The sequence below is a fragment of the Leucopleurus acutus genome (genome assembly GCF_964270905.1).
Source record: "Leucopleurus acutus genome assembly, chromosome: 10".
NCBI classification, from domain to species: Eukaryota; Metazoa; Chordata; class Mammalia; order Artiodactyla; family Delphinidae; genus Leucopleurus; species Leucopleurus acutus.
Window position 1 is genome coordinate 69,358,374 of NC_139153.1, and position 22,774 is coordinate 69,381,147.

General features: G+C 40.5%; 1 protein-coding gene across 1 annotated transcript in view; it reads right to left on the reverse strand.

The window, feature by feature from the left end:
• The window catches only part of BTBD9 (BTB domain containing 9), a 412,377-nt gene extending 402,664 nt beyond the window's left edge, over positions 1–9,713 (reverse strand). Inside the window, exon 1 of the mRNA XM_082847528.1 lies at positions 9,658–9,713. The gene's annotated coding sequence lies outside the window, so the exon portion shown is untranslated. The remainder of the gene's footprint in view (positions 1–9,657) is intronic.
• Between the last annotated feature and the right edge of the window lie 13,061 nt (positions 9,714–22,774).

Here is a 22,774-nt window from a genome sequence, read left to right on the forward strand (position 1 = left end):
CACTGGCACCCAGCTTTCCAAGGAGAGGGCTGTCTAGTTCTGCTCCAGCTGGCACAGATGAGGGCCCTATGAGAAAATCACATGCGGTGAGGAAAGCAAGCCAATGCAAGTTCCCTTAGGGGAACTTAAACTTAGCTCTCCTTTAGGAAATTACCCAATACCCTGCTACTCTTCATCTGATATCATTTCTACTCCTTCTCCACTAGGCCATAAACTCCTTGAGGACAAGGACCAGGTCATAATGTTTGATGGAAAAATTATCAAAACTGTCTCATCCACTAATCTCATTGGCAAGTAATCACAAAGTACTGCTTCAGGCTAGCACAGACTTTTCTAGAGATTAAAACTATTGAAAACAAGCATGAGGAAATAAAATGTCCATCAAAAAAGGACTTGTTATAGTACATCTGTTAAAAGGGCATTTTTTTAAAAAAGTAAAATCATGCAAATATAAAACATGTCAAAGATTTTATTTAACTCATTAATTAATGAAGCAGCCAGGAAGAAAATAAAATCAGTCCCAAGGAGAAGTCAAAGAACACACATACATATATATAGGCTGTCTGGAATGCTGAAATTGCTTTACAAATAAATGCTGCAAAACTGCTCGATATCCCCAGGACAACGTTCAGTTGCATTCCACTCAACAAAATCCACTTGCATTTCTATGGACCAGAATCATCTGCATTACTCTCAGTTTCCCACAATTTACAGAGTTCTGAAATAGCTCAAAGACAATGACAGGTTCAGATAACCCGGAAGAGTGCACTAGATAGGACAGTCGGTAATCTTTTATGTCCATTTCATAGTCTCTCACAATTTTTCCTGACAACATCCATACAATGGAATATTATGCAGCTGGCTATAGAGAATGAGGCAGCCTTTTCATGTACTGACATGGAATAGCCTCCAGGATATAATGAAAAATAAGCAAGATGCAGTACAGTAATATGGTAGGTGACATTTATGTTTAAGAATAAATATAAAAATATACATCAAATATTTCTGAAAAGATATACAGGAATGTTAACATTTGGGGGAAGGTGGTGAAGGTTATATGAGAATCATTTTCTGTCTATCTAAAATTAGGTTAAAATTAGAAGAAAAAGCAAGCAGGTAATTGATACTTGTAGAGGGTAGGGGTGATGAAGTCAAGATTTGGTTACCATCTAAAGAAATAAAGTCCCTTTTAATCTTAAAAACAGTCACTTTTTATGTTTCTTCCGTCTTCAATGATGAGAGCAATATTAAGAAGACATTGCTATCTAATTTTTAGTCTTTTTAGATAAAAAATTCCTATGTTCAGTAGCATGGTTGATGCTATTGTTTAGCCTTCCCCTCCAAACTGTATACATTGGCTTGGAATGTTCACAACTTGCGTGTGTGGCAGCGGAAGATAATTCCCATATTCTACATTGCTACTGTTTTGTATAAAATAAATTGGTAAAGACTGACACTTAAAAAAAAAAAAAAGAAAGAAATAGTCCCAAAATATAAACCAAACTGTGGCACGTTTTGAAAAGGTTTCCTGACTAAATCCATTATATTCTATATACATACACCTTCTAAAGAATGAGATTTGGAATTTAATGGACCTACTTTAGGACCTATTCACGAAGTTTCTAAAGTACCCAAAGGACTTTAATATAAGTTAATAGACTCATTTATTGCTCACCATGTAACCCAAAGTCTGTGTTCTATGGAAACTACAATGTGTGCCTTCAGACACTGGTTAGGGAAGTACTCTTCTGAAAGTTTGGAAGGTAAATTAATTTATCTAGAAATGTTTGGTTCTATTTAAGATTAATTATGAAAACTACTAAATAAGTATAAATGAAATTATATAAGAATAAATGCATAAAATAGGATAAAAATGAAAAGATGTATTGAAAATAAAGCTAATGAGACAGATGCAAAACTTTAAAAAAGTCACCAACAAACCTTTTTTTTTAATATTTATTTATTTATTTTCTTTATTTTTTTGGCTACATCGGGTCTTAGTTGGGGCACGCGAGATCTTCACTGAGGCATGCAGGATCTTTTTTCTGTTGTGGCCTCTCCCGTTGCGGAGCACAGGCTCCAGACGCGCAGGCTCAGCCACTCCGCAGCATGTAGGATCTTCCCAGACTGGGGCACGAACCCGTGTCCCCTGCATCGGCAGGCGGACTCTCAAGCACTGTGCCACCAGGGAAGCCCCCATGCAGGATCTTTCACTGCAGCATGCGAGCTTCTCTCCAGTTGTGGCGTGCAGGTTCTGTAGTTTTGCGGCACGTGGGATCTCTCATTGAGGCACGCAGGCTCAGTAGTTGTGGCGCACGGGCTTAGTTGCCCCTCGGCATGTGGGATCTTAGTTCCCCGACCAGGGATGGAACACATGTCCCCCACATTGGAAGGCGAATTCTTTACCACTGGACCACCAGGGAAGTCCCCAAGAAATCTTAATTTATAAAAACTTGCGGAAATTCCCTGGTGGTCCAGTGGTTAGGACTCTGTGCTTTCACTGCCAATGGCCTGGGTTCAATCCCTGGTTGGGGAACTAAGATCCCGCAAGCCGCATGCCATGGCCAGAAAAAAAAATTAAAAAGTAAAAACTTGCTTTAGATTTTTTTAAAAAAACCACTACCTTTTCTCCAAAGCATTCCAGAAAATACTGTGAATACACAAGTCAGAAAGGCTACAGCATGTGCTACAACAGAGACAATCAATTTCAGCTGAGGAAATGGCTTCATATGACAAAGTACTTATGGGTGTTTTAAAATATGTCTACAAATCCTTTGACATCCCTCCCCAAAAGGTGGAGCCTAACTGGCTTCCCTTGAGTGTGGGCTGGACTTAGTGACTCATTTTTAACAAACAGAATATAACAGAAGTGGCAGTGTGTGTCATCAAGATAGGATATACAAGGCCTGTGGTTCCCTCCTTGCTCTTCTCTTTTATCACTTGCTCTGGGTAAAGCCAGCTGACATGTTGTGAGGATACTCAAGCAGCCCTAGAAAGACCTAAGGCTGCAGCCATCTTGGAGACAGATCCTCCAGCCCCAGTCAAGCCTTCAGATGACTGCGGCAAGGCTGGTCACAGCTCGACTGCAACCGAGTCAGAGTCCACCCAGCCTAGCTTCAACTGAATTTCTGACCCAAAGATACTGTTGGATAAGAAATGTCTGTTGTTTTAAGCAGCAAAATTTAGAGGTAATTTGTTAAACAGCAATAGATAACAAATACAGGGTTTAATATTTATCCATTTGTATCACTATAATTTTATTTAAAAATTTATTATGAAATTAGTGGAAATCACCTATGCTTTACAAAGGTAATTATAATCGATATTTCCAGGAATGTACAAAATAGGACCCAAAAGGGATAAACCTAATCAGAATAAGAACATTAAACCAGAAGTAGGATATACAGACAAGTATTTAGCTTGTAAATAGATTTAAAAATAAACACTTGGGTGGGTGAAAGGAATAAGTGGTGCGGAGAGAAAGAAGATTAGCTGAGAAATCTCAAGTATACATTGTTTGAGGTGAGCAGCAAGATATTTTTCCCTAAGTGTCAAAAAAGTAGTTGTGAATTTACTTTAAATGTCATTAGCATGGAAAAGTACAATTCTTCCTCCAGAAGACTGCACCTATACATAGAGAACGGAAAATCTGAATGTTTATGTAGAATAACCGGTCAGTTGACTAAAAAGTTTTGGGTCAAATATAGCATGTCTTCACTGGAAAATCAGCTTCAGGACCTTTAATTGTCTACCTCCTTTCCCCCTCCATTCCTAACAATATTATCAAACTGTTTCCAATCATTCAGGCAGTTATTAAAATTCTAACTTCTCAAACAACTTTGCCCGAATCAGCAGAAACAAGATTGGATTTCTTCACCTGGAGGTTTGCATGCTAGGGCCCCACGCTGACATGCGTGAAGAGCACTGGCTCTGGAGACCAAGCGTGGGGCTGAAGCCCTGTCCCATCTCGCTGGCCACGAACACAGGCAAACTGTTCTCCCCATTCTGAAACTTGGTTGCCTTATTAGTAAAATGAGGATAATATCCAGCTTACAAGGTTGTTATTGTAAGAATTAAATGACTTAGCAAAAAGGCCTAGCATACTACAGCCACTTGATAAACAGTAGCTAGTAGTTAATGATCTTGTTACTTATATACTATATTTCCCAAACCAAGAAAACAAGGACACAAAATGCCAGAATATTTTTTGCATCATATAAAGATCCAAAAGGCAGCCCAGGAGATTAATGTGGATTTATGACATGTTATAATTTCTGGAACATTATAATAGCTTATGAGTTGAAATCAAAACTAAACACTCAGGTGCTCAACAAGTACTGGAGAACCTAGTCTGTGATCAATACTTATATAGCACTTACCATATTCTATGTAGTATTGTAAATATGTTTTTCTGCTCTACCAAATTATATATTCTTTGATTGCTTTAAAAAATTTCCATATATCTCTATATTTTCTCATGGCCCCTTGCATACATACATACGGCTGAATGAACTTAACTTCAAGTCCTTGATGTCTACTCATATCAATATATTCTCAAGATTATAAAATTTAGGCATCAGATCTTCCCCTGGCAAAGTGTGTGCACACTCATTCACACAGTATCATACCCCCTAACTAAAGCCAGTGTTGGATACCCAGAGCAATGAGCATCCCTCTATGTGCAGCACTCTGCACAGTTTCTGGCACACAGTAAATACTTAATGAATGTTAGCAGAAAGAATAAATGAAAGAGAACAAGAACCCAGGAAGCGTGGTGAGTAGCTAACTGATCTAGCTACAATTTAACTCCTGAAATCTCTTTTCAATGTGTTTGTATCTTTGCACAACTGTTTGATTTCCTTATACAGCAGAACTCTCTTATAACTTCCAATCATAGATTAGGACTAACTTTTGTGCTATATGAGTATATGAGACATGTAAGATCCAAAGTATATCGGCGTACAAGAAATAAGTCCTTATATTCTGGTTCCTCTCCTTCCACATTTCTGTGATTATATCTCACCCTGTTTCTTTCCTTTAAGTTTTGCCCATCCTATTGTAAACATCCCAGGTACAGTGAGTATATTATTTGCTTACCCTATAAACCTGCAAAGTGCCTAATACAAGATAAAGATTGTAATCTTGACACTTGTTACTGAGAATTATTTTGCAAATTGGACTTTCTGACATTTAAAAAAAGTGGGCGGGGAGGGGGTGTATCTAATACAAAGTCAAAAGCATCTAGCTATGCATCAGGTATTTGAAAGAAATTTTCTGTAGTTATTGTGTTTGTGTGTGTGTGTGTGTCTGTAAAATTAGAAAAAGTACCTTGTCTGAGACCCAACAGAGATATAAGAGGATGAATGAAATCTGTGTTTGAGTATGTGCAATCATGCACAAGAACAGTATTAAACAGCTTCAAAGGCTCATTCAAACAATGCTATGTGCCAAACATTACACCAAATTCTGGAGAAAACACAAATAAGAAGGAGATGAGGTTCATCGAACTGGAAAGCAGACTGGTGGATCTAGAGAGTCTGCAGGCTGTTATTTCCTTATCCTTCTCTAAAGTCTCCCTGGGTTCTCCAACAAACTCAATCTCGTTGTTAGCCTCTAGGCTGGTTCCTCTTTCACTAATCCTTTAAATCAGTGGTTCTCAAAGCGTGGTCCTGGGAATAACAACATCAGCATCACCTGAGAACTTGTTCAAAATGCAAATTCAGGAGCCACACCCAGACCTACGGAATCAGAAACTTTGGGGGTGGGACTCAGAAATTTGTGTTTTACCAAAGCCTCCAGGTATTTCTGATGCATGCTCAAGCTTGAGAAACCATCTAAGTTTGATTTAAGTGTCGATTTCCAAAAATTCCACTCCTTGCCCTTTCCAGTTCTCGCTCTCAACTTTTCTGCATAGGAATATCTTTTCTTCTACTACCTCTGCGACTGTAACTACTAATAGCAACAGCTGTCATTTATTAAGCATATATCAGCTAGGCATTGTGCTAACTGCTGTGCACATACCATCTTAATCTCCACAACAATTCTTTAAAATATTATTAACCCCACTTTTCAGAAGAAACTTAGGTTCAGAGATGCTAAATTACTTGCCCGAGGTTACCCATCCCAATCAATAGTGGCATAACAGAGATTTGACTTCAGGTTTTCCTGACTCCAAAGTCCACAGCATTAATTACTATACTAAGTCCTAGAATGGTACTACTTCCATAGCCTTGGAGGCTGTCAGTTACATTATAATTATTCCTAAACTGTCTCATAAACTCTGGAGTAGAATTTCTAGTTACCTAATGGGCCTCTCTAAACTCCACACATGGGCCTTAAAATTAACATGCCATCATTTCTTCCCTCCACTGTAATCTATTCCTCCTCCTGTGTTTTCTAATTTAATGTCCTCCTAATGCCCAGTTACTCGAGCTGGACATGTCACCTTTGACTTCTCACTCTCTCTCACCTCTAGCTGTTCATAACATTTAGAGACTTTTAACATCTAAAATATCTTTACAAGCCATCCATTCCCACTGTCCCTCTTCAGGGTCCCAGCATCTCTCACCTACATCCTAACTGGTCTCCCGCCCTCTCGGCTCTAATGCAGTTCTGCATATGAACTGCCTGTTAACTTTCTGATCTGATTATTCTACCTTTCAAGGTTCTCTATCACCAACACGGGGGTAGTGTTGGAAGGAGGGAGACTAGGTTTTTTAGAATGGAAGACCTCCTTGTAATTTGGCTCCAACCATACCTTTCCTGTCTCATCACTTCTGCCATACAAGAAGCCTACAAAAAACTCAAGGTTTTCCCATTCAATTTTAATCTTCGGCAATTTTGCTTATACTCTCCCCTCTGGCGGGAATGATTGTTTTCCTTTTTCCATGTAGCAAAATACTACTTAACCTTCAGGGCTAAGTTCCACCGTCTTCTCTTTAAAGTTTTCCCTGACTCTATCAATTTATTTCCCCAGCCAAAGTGATCTATTCCTTCAGCATTTTATTCATTCCAAAAGTGGTGAACTCTTATCACAGCACATCACGGTTAGTGTTTGTCCCCCCTGATGAACACTTGGTATCTCAACTATACTGTGTTTTATTCTTTGTCTTGCTGGCACCCAACACAGTGCCTAGCCATAGCCAGAACCCAATAAATATTTGCTGAGTTGTTAAATAACATTTGCTGTTGCAACATTACACAGGTTAGCAATTCAAGTTCAGGTTTATGCAACACTCAAAAGAAAGCTCACATAACAACAAAAGATAAAGACTAACGATTCAATATTTAAGAGCAGCATCTTTAATTTTCTCAAATCTTTTTGTCAACATTTTTGAGTATCCTTTTTCAAATAGACTCCTTTCCCAGCTAACATTATTTTTATTTTTTTACAGGATCAGCAGTAATTACAAACCTCAGACCACTATAAGAGATAATCCCAAGCAAAACTGCGTCACTGAGAGTAGCTCGATAATTGCTTTGGGTACATCATTTCAGTAAATTTCCAATGGAACGGCCCAAGCACATAGGTAGATTTTAGAAATGAGGACATGCGCTGCTGACTAAATACATAAGATACATGCACATTAGTGAGGCATTTATTCAAATTAGTACTGAAATCAGAGGTACACAACAACCTGATTTTGGTTCAACGATAATATCCTTTCATTTTAAGTAAGGATAACACTTACGATTGTTTAAGACTCTACTCTGAGTAACACAACTCCCATCCCTCCAGGAAAGTAGGCTCCATCTTGCTATCAGTGGGATGCTGATGAGCCTGCCTTAGTCTTAACACTTTCCCTCCCCAACCTACTAAACCTTATCTCTCCAATTTTCCCCTCTCATGGTACATGTAAGTTGCCGCAATATATCCCCCAATGACCAAATTCACACTATTTTCTCAACATATGACTTATCTCTTCTCTAACAGAAATTTTACACTTCTTTCAAAGATGAGATGATATCTTACCTCTCCTGAAGAGTTCACTAATTCAGCCCACAAGTCTTATCTTTTCTAAATTTCTACTGCACTTAAAGTATAGGACTTCACATAGCACCTGTTTACATACTACCTCATTTGGTTTCATAATTATTTTATATAATATGCTTTATTTTCCTAGCTAGACTGTTTGCCCTTAAAAGAAAAAAGCCAGGTCTTTTATGTCATTTGTAATCCCACAGTCCTCCTCTCATATGCAGCATAATACTAGGAAGAGGGGGCACATGTATTAACTACTTGAAGGACTGAGCTAACTGCGTGTTATGACTTATCCACGGTGTCACATATAATAAATATCTATTCTGTGCCTACTCTGTGGCAGGCACTTTTGTAGGTACTGGAGATATGGCCCTGAAGAAAACAAACGTGATTCCTGTCCTAAAAGCTATTATAGTCTAGAGCGCAAAAGATACTGAATTCCGAGTACCCTAAGTGCTACAGAGCAAGGTTATCACTGGTTCCAAGACGTAAGAACCTCAAACAACATACTTTACAGATCCTCAGTTATGAAACTGAATCACAGAATTTTAGATCCGAATGAGAAGTTACAAGTTATTTTCTTCAATTTTCTTGCACAAATCATGATTAAATTTCGGTATAGCCTGTCTTTCTACCGCACTGCCTTCATCAACGGTCAGAAAAGACTGACTTCCTTCCTACCTCTAATACTCCTTTCTCCCGAGCACGGTCACTACTGCAGCCACACATCTACCCACTAGGGAGCCCAGCGCACTGAGAAGAAAGCACTGGGCTGATGATCAGCTGCACCCAATCAGGCTTGTCTGACCATCGACATTTTTCCAGCTCACACGCTGAACAAAATCTGTATTTTCTGCTTAGTAAATAACAAGCCTGTGCTACTTTTAAGAAAAAGAAAAACCGGTGCCTCCACACTTCCTCGGCCCTAATAACGACAGAAGCACAACATGGCTTAGGGAAACAAAACAGCTGATGTGAGTCTATGAGGAAGAACTGAGGATGGCTAGCCGCCCCTTGACCGCAAAACCTGTAGCAACAATGTGATAAAATGCTTAGGGCCGACAAAGTTTGCGGCGTGCATTAAGCACGTGCGCACACACACGAAGTTGGAAACACTAGGCAACAGGTGGGCCGCCCCCTCTGTACACCGACAGATCGCCTTCTCCAGGTCGTGGGTGTGTCTGACGCCGCACGCAGGCACTGATTCACAACTCCCTCCATAACAACCAGCCCCGCCTCAGAGCCCAGCCAAGGCAGGGGAGTTGAGGGCCCCAGCAGTGCCAAACTTTCCGGACCCCAACCTCGGCGTCCCTGGTTCCGCCTCGTCTCGGTCTCGCACCAGCTCGTGTCAGGCAGGATGCGAGGCTGCTCTAGGAACCGGACTTCTCGGGATTCCGACTCCTCGGCCCGGGAGCCTGGCAGAGCCACCCCGAGGTCCCCAAACACCTCCTGCCTACAACACATTCCAGGACTAGAGAGTCTTCGCCGGCCAGCTGCTGCTGCTTCCCACAGCGACCGAGCCCAGGAACTGACCCTCGTCAGCCCCCGTCCCCGCTCCTTCCCCGCCCCAGGAGAAAGCAGATGAAGAGCGTGAAGGGGCGCGCGTCCCCGCGCCCCGGGCCCGCGCAGCAGGTGCGGTCAGGCCCCACCTCCCTGGCGAGGCCGTGGCTACTCACCCCCACGATGTTCCTCTGCGACCTCACCGCCCGCACAGACGCCTCTTCCGCCCGCTCCGCACCCGCCTCGTAGCGACCGCCCCCTCGGCCCTGGCGTCGCTGCCGTCCTCGCCACCGCCGCCGCCGCCGCCGCGGCGCGCGTCCGCTCTCACGCACACCGCCGTGGCCGCGCACGCGCCTCTGCGCGCTGGCGTCACGTAGCAACCGATCAGTGGCGGGCAAGCGGGAACCGCAGATTTAGGGCCGGGAGGTCGGGTCCCGCGGGTTTTGCGGCTTTCCCCCACCCGCCCGATCCGCTGCCCTCCTGAGCAGGGGGCCCCAGGGTGTGGCTGCCCTGCCGGCACCTAGCTCCGGGTAAGTTACGTCACTCTACGTCACTGTATGGCCTCACCGATCGCGTCACTGCAAATGGGAAGCTCCCCGCCGTGATCGCCCGGGCGCCGGTGGTGGAGGCAGCAGTGGCCTAGTCCAGACTCGCGCGGACCCCATCGGCTACTTCTGCGAAGTGCAGGAAGGTTCTCCAGGGACTGGGACCAGAAGGGGCTGAGCGCGCGGTTAATGTGTAAGGCTGCTGAATGACACTCGTTAACTCAGCAGCAGCGTGTGATGGACCGGGCCTTGAATTCCTCTGTTTCCTCATTTTATAAATGAGGATAATAATACCTATCTTTACTACGTTGAAGAATTGTACCGCTAAAAGGAAATAATGTATGCAAAGGTGCTTTTTAAAGTATAAAGCTCACTAGAGTTTAAAATATCTTTATTATAAGAGAAGGCAGTCGAGCAAGAGCAGTTAAGAGCATGGACTTTGGAGTCAGGGAAACCTAGGTTCAAGTCTGATCCTGGATGTTGGACAGTCAATTCTGCTTGACGCTTGGGCGAACTGGAGGTCCACTGGGGTGTGGGGATTTGGAGAGAGTGACTGGAAAGGACGTAATTCCAGCCAAAGGAAGCTTCATGAGTAAAGGTATGGAAGTGAAAATAGGAAGAACAAAACTTGAGGCAGAGAGATCAGTTATGAGGCTATTGCTGTACCCCAGGTAAGAAGAGATCAGAGCCTTAACCAAAGCTTTGGCAGTGGGAGTGTAGAGGAAGGGATAGATGTGAGTGCTGTTAAGGTGGTAGAATGACAGCGCTGAGTGAGGGATAAATGAGTAAGCCAAGTTTCCAGCACGGGTGCTGGGGTAGGTGGTGGAAACATTTAACAAAATGTGAATGAAAATGAGTCTGGGTTATCCACAAGTTTCTGATCCAGCGTATTAGATAGTGCTGGTGACAGTCCCAGGAGGATGATTGGATTTCTAGAAAATGATGGTGTGTTCAAAAATGGATATGTTTGTTGGGGAAACACTTATTCTCCACTCATGATGTTTCCTCTCACACAGAGTAACATCTGTTAATAAAATACATAATATATATAATATGATATTGGCCTCTCACTGCACCTGCCCCAGCTCACGCCTCCCTAGAGCAGTGGCTTCCTAATTGGTGAATTTAAAAGGAGAAACGGGACAGGTGTAGCCCATCCCATCACTTTCCTCTTAAAGGAAAGCTTCTGTCAGGGAACTATCTTTGTGTTCTTTTCTGATTCACCAGGAGCAGGGCCTATGGGTGGGATTGAGGGTGCCTGGTCCAGGGCTACAAAGTTAGTAAGCCTATTTAATACCAGAGTTTTGCATTAGGAAGCTCTCTGTCCACAGGTAATATCCAATACTAATTTTGTCAATTGTAGTATACAGAATTATGGCTCCTGAAAGATTTTCATGTCCTAATCTCCAAAACCTGTGAATGTTACCTTACAGGGCACGAGGGACTTTGCAGGTGTGTTAAATTAAGGATCTTGAGGTGGGGGAGGTTGTCTTGGATTATTCTGGCTGGACTGGAGGCAGGAGGGTCAGAGAATGAGATATGATGATGGAAGCAGAGGTCAGAGAGAAAGATTTTAAGAATCTGTGCTGCTGGCTTTGAAGATGGAGCCAAGGAATGCAGGCAGCTTTTAGAAGCTGGAAAAGGCAAGGAAGCAGATTCACCCCTAGAGCCCCAAGAGAGAACGCAGCCCTGCCAATGCCTTGATTTTAGAATGTCTGACCTCCAGAACTGTAAGCTAATAAATCTGTGTTGTTTTAAGCCACTAATTTTGTGGTAATTTGTTACAACAGCAATCAAAATGAATACATTCAGTAACAAAGATGATAGTTGGTCCCCTGCTGCATTCTCTTTTATCTAGAAAAAAGGGTGCAATTTATTAGGCTCCCTCAGACTATTGCAAGGTGACTGTGACTTGAAGGGAACCTTCACATCCAGAGGGAAATATCCAATAAACAGTCGAATTACACAAGTTTGCGCATGAGGAGAGAAGTTGAGTTAAACTAGATTTAGAGGACATTAACTTATATCAATAATTGGTAATTTAAGTCCTAGTCATGGATGAGATCAATCAGAAAATATAGAAGAAACGATAAAGAGGACCAAAGATAGATCCCCGGGAAGCACTCAGTTTAAAAGGCAGTGGCAGATGAACGGAAGCCCACAAGGTGTGAGGAACAATGGCCAGAGAGATAAAAGAACTAGGTGAGTGTAATGCCTCTGAAACCAAGGTGGGAAAGAATTGCAATATGGTCTCAGCAGAGTCAGAGACCACAAATAGGGCAAGTATATCAAGGGCTGAAAAGCACTGACTGGATTTAGCAACACAAAAGTGATTGATGACCAACAATAGCAGCTTTAGTGAGGTAGTAGAGATAAACACCAAATTACCTGGGTCAGAAAGGCAGGTCAGTATACTGGATTGCCATCTGGACTAGTTGATGGCAGTTTGAGATTCTACTCTTAGTTCTGGCCATTAACTAGGTAAGTAACCTTTGGCAAATCACTTAACTATTGCATGCTTTGGTTTCTCATCTAACAAAGGAGAAGATCAGACTGACTGATTTCACATAAATTCCTAGAGAGTCCCCTTAACTTTATTTTTTTTTAACATCTTTATTGAAGTATAATTGCTTTACAATGGTGTGTTAGTTTTTTCGGTATAACAAAGTGAATCAGCTATACATATACATATATCCCCATATCTCCTTCCTCTTGCACCTCCCTCCCATCCTCCCTATCTCACCCCTCCAGGTGGACACAAACCACCGAGCTGATCTCCCTGTGCTATGCGGCTGCTTCCCACTAGCTGTCTATTTTACATTTGGCAGTGTATATATGTACATGCCACTCTCTCACTTCATCCCAGCTTACCCTTCCCCCTCCCCATGTCCTCAAGTCCATTCTCCACATCTGCGTCTTTATTCCTGTCCTGCCCCTACATTCATCAGAACCTTTTTTTTTTCAAATTCCATATATATGTGTTAGCATACAGTATTTGTTTTTCTCTTTCTGATTTAGTTCACGCTGTATGACAGACTCTAGGTCCATCCACCTCACTACAAATAACTCAATTTCATTTCTTCTTATGGCTGAGTAATATTCCATTGTATATATGTGCCACATCTTCTTCACCCATTCATCTGTCGATGGACACTTAGGTTGCTTCCACGTCCTGGCTATTGTAAATAGAGCTGCAATGAAAATTGAGGTACATGACTTTTTGAACTATGGTTTTCTCAGGGTATATGCCCAGTAGTGGGATTGCTGGGTCTTATGTTAGTTCTATTTTTAGTTTTTTAAGGAACCTCCATAATGTTCTCCATAGTGGCTGTATCAATTTACATTCCCACCAACAGTGCAAGAGTGTTCCCTTTTCTCCACACCCTCTCCAGCATTTATTGTTTGTAGATTTTTTGATGATGGCTATTCTGACTAGTGTGAGGTGATACCTCATTGTAGTTTTGATTTGCATTTCTCTAATGATTAATGATGTTGAGCATTCTTTCATGTGTTTGTTGGCAGTCTGTATGTCTTCTTTGAAGAAATGTCTGTTTAGGTCTTCTGCCCATTTTTGGATTGGGTTGTTTTATTGATATTGAGCTGCATGAGCTGCTTGTAAATTTTGGAGATTAATCCTTTGTCAATTGCTTCATTTGCAAATATTTTCTCCCATTCTGAGGGTTGTCTTTTCGTCTTGTTTATGGTTTCCTTTGCTGTGCAAAAGCTTTTAAGTTTCATTAGGTCCCATTTGTTAATTTTTCTTTTTATTTCCATTTCTCTAGAAGGTGGGTCAAAAAGGATCTTGCTGTGATTTATGTCACAGAGTGTTCTGCCTGTGTTTTCCTCTAAGGGTTTTATAGTGTCTGGTCTTACATTTAGGTCTTTAATCCATTTTGAGTTTATTTTTGTGTATGGTGTTAAGGAGTGTTCTAATTTAATTATTTTACATGTAGCTGTCCAGTTTTCCCAGCACCACTTACTGAAGAGGCTGTCTTTTTTTTATATGGCTTTTTGTTCATTTTATTGTGTTAATTAAATTAAATTAATTTTTATTGGAGTATAGTTGATTTACAATGTTGTGTTACTTTCTGCTGTACAGCAAAGTGAATCAGTTATATCCACTCTTTTTTAGATTCTATTCCCGTACAGGTCATTACAGAGAGTACTGAGTGGAGTTACCTGTGCTATACAATAGGTTCTTTTTTTTTTTTTCACACACACACTGTATTTTATTTTTACAAGAGATAACTAAACTGACACCAAGCATTGTAAATAGATGACCACAACAAAAGCAACAATGATTGCAATTACCAAACTGGAAACACACTCATACTATGTCATAATATTGACATTCAGTCCAGTAATCCTCCACTGTAACAGCTCCTTTACTTTGCAGTGAAAATTGATTTGTATATATTTTTGAAGAGGTTGTCTTTTCTCCATTGTATAGTCTTGCCTTCTTTATCAAAAATAGGGTGACCATATGTGCATGGGTTTATCTCTGGGCTTTCTATCCTGTTCCATTGATCTATATTTCCCTTTTTGTGCCAGTACCATACTGTCTTGATTACTGTAGCTTTGTAGTATAGTCTGAAGTCCGGAAGCGTGATTCCTCCAGCTCCGTTTTTCTTTCTCAAGATTGCTTTGGCTATTCGGGGTCTTTTGTGTTTCCATACAAAATGTGAAATTTTTTGTTCCAGTTCTGTGAAAATTGCCATTGGTAGTTTGATAGGGATTGCATTGAATCTGTAGATTGTTTTGGGTAGTATAGTCATTTTCACACTGTTGATCCTTCCGTTCCAAGAGCATGGTATATCTCTCCATCTGTTTGTACCATCTTTAATTTCTTTCATCAGTGTCTTATAGCTTTCTGCATACAGGTCTTTTATCTCCTTAGGTAGGTTTATTCCTAGGTATTTTATTCCTTTTGTTGCAATGGTAAGTGAGAGTGTTTCCTTAATTTCTTTTTCTCATTTTTCATCATTAATGTATAGGAATGCAAGAGATTTCTGGTGCATTAATTTTGTATCCTGCTACTTTACCAAATTCATTGATTACCTCTAGTAGTTTTCTGGTAGCATCTTTAGGATACTCTATGTAGAGCATCATGTCATCTGCAAACAGTGACAGCTTTACTTCTTCTTTTCTGATTTGGATTCCTTTTATTTCTTTTTCTTCTCTGATTGCTGTGGCTTAAACTTCCAAAACTATGCTGAACAATAGTGGTGACAGTGGACAACCTTGTCTTGTTCCTGATCTCAGCGGAAATGGTTTCAGTTTTTCACCATTGAGAATGATGTTGGCTGTGGGTTTGTCATATATGGCCTTTATTATGTTGAGGTAAGTTTCCTCTATGCCTACTTTCTGGAGTGTTTTTATCATAAATGGGTGTTGAATTTTGTCCAACTTTTTCTGCATCTACTGAGATAATCATATGGTTTTTCTCCTTCAATTTATTAATATGTTTTATCACATTCATTGATTTGTGTATATTGAAGAATCCTTGCATCCCTGGAATAAACCCCACTTGATCATGGTGTATGATCCTTTTAATGTGCTGTTGGATTCTGTTTGCTAGTATTTTGTTGAGGATGTTTGCATCTATGTTCATCAGTGATATTGGCCTGTAGTTTTCTTTTTTTGTGACAACTTTGTCTGGTTTTGGTATCAGGGTGATGGTGGCCTCGTAGAATGAGTTTGGGAGTGTTTCTCCCTCTACTATATTTTGGAAGAGTTTGAGAAGGATAGGTGTTAGCTCTTCTCTAAATGTTTGATAGAATTCGCCTGTGAAGCCATCTGGTCCTGGGCTTTTTTTTTGTTGGAAGATTTTTAATCGCAGTTTCAATTTCAGTGCTTGTGATTGGTCTGTTTATATTTTCTATTTCTTCCTGGTTCAGTCTCAGAAGGTTGTGCTTTTCTAAGAATTTGTCCATTTCTTCCAGGTTGTCCATTTTATTGGCATATACTTGCTTGTAGTAATGTCTCATGATCCTTTGTATTTCTGCAATGTCAGTTGTTACTTCTCCTTTTTCATTTCTATTGACTTGGGTCTTCTCCCTGTTTTACTTGATGAGTGTGGCTAATGGTTTATCAATTTTGTTTATCTTCTCAAAGACCCAGCTTTTAGTTTTATTGATCTTTGCTATTGTTTCCTTCATTTCTTTTTCATTTATTTCTGATCTGATCTTTATGATTTCTTTCTTTCAGCTAACTTTGGGGTTTTTTTGTTCTTCTTTCTCTAATTTCTTTAGGTGTAAGATTAGGTTGTTTATTTGAGATGTTTTTTGTTTCTTGAGGTAGGATTGTATTGCTATAAACGTCCCTCTTAGAACTGCTTTTGCTGCATCCCATAGGTTTTGCGTTGTCGGGTTTTCATTGTCATTTGTTTCTAGGTATTTTTAACTTACCCTTTGATTTCTTCAGTGATCTCTTGGTTATTTAGTAGTGTATTGTTTAGCCTCCATGTGTTTGTATTTTTTACAGATTTTTTTCCTGTAATGGATATCTAGTCTCATAGCATTGTGGTCAGAAAAGATACTTGATACATTTCAGTTTTCTTAAATTTACCAACACTTGATTTGTGACCGAAGAATGTTCCATGAGCACTTGAGAAGAAAGTGTATTCTGTTGTTTTTGGTGTATTCTGTTGATGTGTAAAGTATATTCTGTTGATGGAATGTATTCTGTTGATGTATTCTGTTGATGTAAAGTATTCTGTTGATGTGAAAGTGTATTCTGTTGATGGAATGTCCTATAAACATCAATTAAGTCCATCTTGTTTAATGTATCATTTTAAGCTTGTGTTTCCTTATTTATTTTCATTTTGGATGATCTGTCCATTGGTGAAAGTGGGGTGTTATAGTGCCCTACTATGCTTGTGTTACTATCAATTTCCCCTTTTATGGCTGTTAGCATTTGCCTTATGTATTGAGGTGCTCCTATGTTGGGTGCATAAATATTTACAATTGTTATATCTTCTTCTTGGATTGATCCCTTGATCATTATATAGTGTCCTTCTTTGTGTCTTGTAATAGTCTTTATTTTAAAGTCTATTTTGTCTGATATGAGAATTGCTACTCCAGCTTTCTTTTGATTCCCATTTGCATGGAATATCTTTTTCCATTCCCTCACTTTCAGTCTCTATGTGTCCCTAAGTCTGAGGTGGGTCTCTTGTAGACAGCATATATACGGGTCTTGTTTTTGTATCCATTCAGCCTGTCTGTGTCTTCTGTTGGGAGCATTTAAACCATTTACATTTAAGGTAATTATCAATATGTATGTTCCTATTACCATTTTCTTAATTGTTTTGGGTTTGTTATTGTAGGTCTTTTCCTTCTCTTGTGTTTCCTCCCTAGAGAAGTTCCTTTAGCATTTGTTGTAAAGGTGGTTTGGTGGTGCTGAATTCTCTCAGCTTTTGCTTGTCTATAAAGGTTTTAATTTCTCTGTTGAATGTGAATGAGATCCTTGCTAGATAGAGTAATCTTGGCTGTAGGTTTTTCCCTTTGATCACTTTAAATATGTCCTGCCACTCCCTTCTAGCTTGCAGAGTTTCTGTTGAAAGATCAGCTGTTAACCTTATGGGCATTCCCTTGTGTGTTATTTGTTGTTTTTCCCTTGCTGCTTTTAATATTTTTTCTTTGTATTTCATTTTTGATAGTTTGACTAATTTGTGTCTTGGCATGTTTCTCCTTGGAATTATCCTGTATGGGACTCTCTGCACTTCCTGGACTTGATTGACTATTTCCTTTCCCATATTAGGGAAGTTTTCAACTATAATCTCTTCAAATATTTTCTCAGTCCCTTTCTTTTTCTCTTCTTCTTCTGGGACCCCTATAATTCGAATGTTGGTGTGTTTAATGTTGTCCCAGAGGTCTCTGAGACTGTCCTCAATCCTTTTCATTCTTTTTTCTTTATTCTGCTCTGTGGTAATTATTTCCACTATTTTATCTTCCAAGTCATTTATCTGTTCTTCTGCCTCAGTTATTTGGCTACTGATTCCTTCTAGAGAATTTTTAATTTCATTTATTGTGTTGTTCATCATTGTTTGTTTGTTCTTTAGTTCTTCTAGGTCCTTGTTAAACATATCTTGTATTTTCTCCATTCTACTTCCAAGATTTTGGATCATCTTTACTATCATTACACTGACTTCTTTTTCAGGTAGACTGCCTATTGCCTCTTCATTTGTTTGGTCTGGTGGGTTTTTACCTTGCTCCTTCATCTGCTGTGTGTTTCTATGTCTTCTCATTTTGCTTAACTTACTGTGTTTGGGGTCTCCTTTTTGCAGGCTGCAGGTTCGTAGTTCCCATTGTTTTTGGTGTCTGCCTCCAGTGGCTAAGGTTGGTTTAGTGGGTTGTGTAGGCTTCCTGGTGGAGGGGACTGGTGCCTGTGTTCTGGTGGATGAGGCTGGATCTTGTCTTTCTGGTGGCCAGGACCACGTCCGGTGGTGTGTTTTAGGGTGTCTGGGACCTTATTATGATTTTAGACAGCCTCTCTGCTAATGGGTGGGGTTGTGTTCCCTTCTTGATAGTTGTTTGGCATAGGGTGTCCAGCACTGTAGCTTGCTGGTCATTGAGTGGAGCTGGGTCTTAGTGTTGAGATGGAGATCTCTTGGAGAGCTTTCACTGTTTGATATTACATGAAGCCAGGAGGTCTCTGGTGGACCAGTGTCCAGAAGTTGGCTCTCCCACTTCAGAGGCACAGGCCTGACACCCAGCCATAGCATGAAGACCCTGTCAGCCACATGGCTCAGAAGAAAAGGGAGAAAAAAATAAAGAAAGAAAATAATAAAATAAAATAAAGTTATTAAAATAAAAACAAAAAATGTTAAAAATTAAAAGAAATTAAAAAGTAATAAAAAATGGAACAAAGAAAGAAAGAAAAGAGCAACCAAACCAAAAAACAAATCCACCAGTGATAACAAGTGCTAAAAACTATACTAAAACAAACAATAAAAAATGGACAGACAGAACCCTAGGACAAATGGTAAAAGCAAAGCTATACAGACAAAATCACACAAAGAAGCAGGCACATACTCACAAAAAGGGAAAAAGGAAAAACATACATATATCTATATATATATATAAAAAAGGAAGAGAGCAATCAAATCAATAAACAAATCTACCAATGATAATAAACTCTAATTACTAAACTAAGACAAACATAAAACCAGAAACAAATTAGATGCAGAAAGCAAACCCCAAGTCTACAGTTGCTCCTAAAGTCCACTGCCTCCGTTTTGGGATGATTCGTTGTCTGTTCCGATATTCCAGAGATGCAGGGTACATCACGTTCATTGTGGAGATTTAATCCGCTGCTCCTGAGGCTGCTGGAAGAGATTTCCCTTTCTCTTCTTTGTTCGCACAGCTCCCAGGGTTCAGCTTTGGCCCCACCGCTGCGTGTAGGTCACCTGAAGTCTTCTGTTCTTCGCTCAGACAGGACGGGATTAAAGTAGCAGCTGATTAGGGGGCTCTGGCTCACTCAGGCCGGGGCGAGGGAGGGGTATGGAATGCGGAGTGAGCCTGCCAGGGCAGAGGCCGGTGTGACGTTGCAGCAGCCTGAGGCACGCCATATGTTCTCCCGGGGAGGTTGTCCCTGGATCACGGGACCCTGGCAGTCGCGGGCGACACAGGCTCCCGGGATAGGAGGTGTGGATAGTGACCTGTGCTTGCACACAGGCTTCTTGGTGGCTGCAGCAGCAGCCTTAGCATTTCATGCTTGTCTGTGGTGTCCACGCTGATAGCCACGACTCGCGCCTGTCTCTAGAGCTCGTTTAGGTGGTGCTCTGAATCCCCTCTCCTCGTGCATCCCAAAACAATGGTCTCTTGACTCTTAGGCAGGTCCAGACTTTTTCCCGGACACCCTCCCGGCTAGCTGTGGTGCACTAGCCCCCTTCAGGCTGTGTTCATGCAGCCAACCCCAGTCTTCTCCCTGGGGTCTGACCTCCGAAGCCGAGCCTCAGCTCCCAGCCCCCACTCGCCCTGGCGGGTGAGCAGACAAGCCTCTCAGGCTGGTGAGTGCTGGTCGGCACCGATCCTCTGTGCGGGAATCTCTCCACTTTGCCCTCTGCACCCCTGTTGCTGTGCTCTCCTCCGTGGCTCCGAAGCTTCCCCACTGCCACACCCTGTCTCCGCCAGTGAAGGGGCTTCCTAGTGTGTGGAAACTTTTCCTCCTTCACAGCTCCCTCCCACTGGTGCAGGTCCCGTCCCTATTCTTTTGTCTCTGTTTTTTCTTTTTTCTTTTGCCCTACCCAGGTATGTGGGGAGTTTCTTGCCTTTTGGGAAGTCTGAGGTCTTCTGCCGGCATTCAGTAGGTGTTCTGTAGGAGTTGTTCCAAATGTAGATGTATTTCTGATATATTTGTGGAGAGGAAGGTGATCTCCATGTCTTACTCCTCCACCATCCTGAAGGTCTCTCTCCCCCTTAACTTTATATTAGGCTCATTTGCTTATAACAGCACACTTCAAATCCTACTCATTTCACCAAACAGTGAGAATCGGTATATTATGTTCCAGCTTATGTCCAGATACTATGGATGTGGATATGATACAGTTAGTTGAGAAACTCACAGTTTTGGAAGGGAGATAAACATATAAGTATGTAACTAATCGCCATAGCTCTTTTTTAAACAAAGCAAGGTATAAATTGAATGAACCGTGACTATAACACAGTATTCTACATAGTATAATAGAATTCTATATGAAGTGACATGAGGGATATATAAAGTAATGCAGATGAGGGAGTAGTCATTTTTGCCAAATGGAAATCAAGGTGTTATATTTACCTACTCTCTCAGGTGGACACAATGTGCCTCAAAAATGACGTAACCATAAGGCATTTCCATGGTGATAAAAAAAACAGGAGAGTTGTGCTAATCCACCACTGATCGTTTAACATTACTTCTAGGTAGCTTTGTTATGATATGAATTAATATTTTTGTACAGCTACTTGTGAACTTAAGTACACCCTTTAATTGGAAAAATGGACACATGTAAAATTTGAATGCAAGGGTAGTTTATTTACTTTTCCACCAGATCCAAGTGGAAACATTTGTTTTACATGCCATGCTCTCTTCCATTTGCTCATCTAATCCTCATATATTATCTCATTTAATTTCACAAACATCAGTTTATTGTATCAGTATCTGATATTATATCTCTGTTTTAGCAGGTGGGGATACAAAGTTTAAGTAATTGGGCCAAGTTCACGCTAACAGCAGTTAAGTAGTAAACCAGGCATCCTCTCTTTAGGAAACCTTCCCTCCAGCCCTTATTTGGTCTAAGTGCCCATCCTCTGTACTATTACATCATGTGTACACCTTTATTTTAGCGTTTACTGAAATAATGATGATGCTTACTATGTGCTAGGTACTGTTTTAAGTATGTTCTGGGCATTAACTCATTTAAGCTTCATACCCCTTTGAGAGAGGTAATATCATTAATCACAGTACTTTATAATTCAGGAAACTAAGACCTAGAAAAGTTAAGTAATTTAATCAAGGTCACACAATTAATAGTCATGGAACCAGGATTCAAACCCAAGTAGTTAGGTTCTAGAATCCATGCTCTTAACCCCCAGGCTGCTACCTTCCTTCATACAACACATGCTCTGCTAACATTGAGAGATTCTAGATGAAATAGTTTACAGAACTCACCAGTGCAGTTATTGTGTATGATATCACTTTGTATTCTTTATGAAGTGAACACAAGAGAATTTTTCTCTCATGGGGGGAAGGGGGGGTGGGATGAATTGGGAGATTAGGACTGACATATATACACTATCATGTGTAAAATAGATAGCTAGTGGAAACCTGCTGTATAGCACAGGGAGATCAGCTCAGTGCTCTGTGGTGACCTAGATGAGTGGGATGGGGGGGTGGGAGGGAGGTCCAAGAGGGAGGGGATATATGTATACATATATCCATATGTATACATATAGCTGTATACATATAGCTGTATACTTCATTGTACAGCAGAAACTAACAAAACATTGTAAAGCAACTATACCCCAATTAAAAAATAAATTAAAATTTTTTAAAAAAATTTTTAATAAGAGAATTTTTCTCTCTCAGCCAAATGCCATGAAACACTTGGCTACTCTTAAGTAACTGATATGTTTTCTCCTTATAGGTGATGTGAATTACATAACTGGCTGTTTTCTCCTTTCACTCTGACTGCCAAGAAGCTCTGAGAAATTTGTGGCTCAGCCTTAGTAACTGGAAGGACCCTTGGCCTGCATATCTGTATTCTGTTGGTTTGAAATTTTTCAAAATAAAAACCTGAGGGAAAACAGTCTAAATTCTTCTTTATTTTCTAAATTATTGATATTGTACATTTATTTTATAATTAGAAAAAGTAAACTTTGCTTTTAAAAGAAAGGTTGCAGCTTTGCATGATTTCTCAGGCTTTGAGTCTGTGGACAAGGACTAGTTTCAGGTTGAGCTCCATGAGTTCAATATAGAATCATATAAAACCAGGACTTCTGTGACCTTGAAAGTCCAGATCAATAGAACTGGTGTTCAGACAGATCAGAAAGTATTTCAAGTAGCATAAAACAGGCAAGTTGTGGCCCTCCTTATTTTTAAACTAAATAATTTGAAACCACTTTTGTATTATTTGAACATATGCTGTCTTGCTTTGGAGATAAGAAAGTCAATCTTCCTTAATGCTGATGATATTTTATTATAATTAACTTTAACGTATGGTTGATTTTGTGGTTTAGCATTTGTCAGAAGTGGGTGAAGATCACCTGTT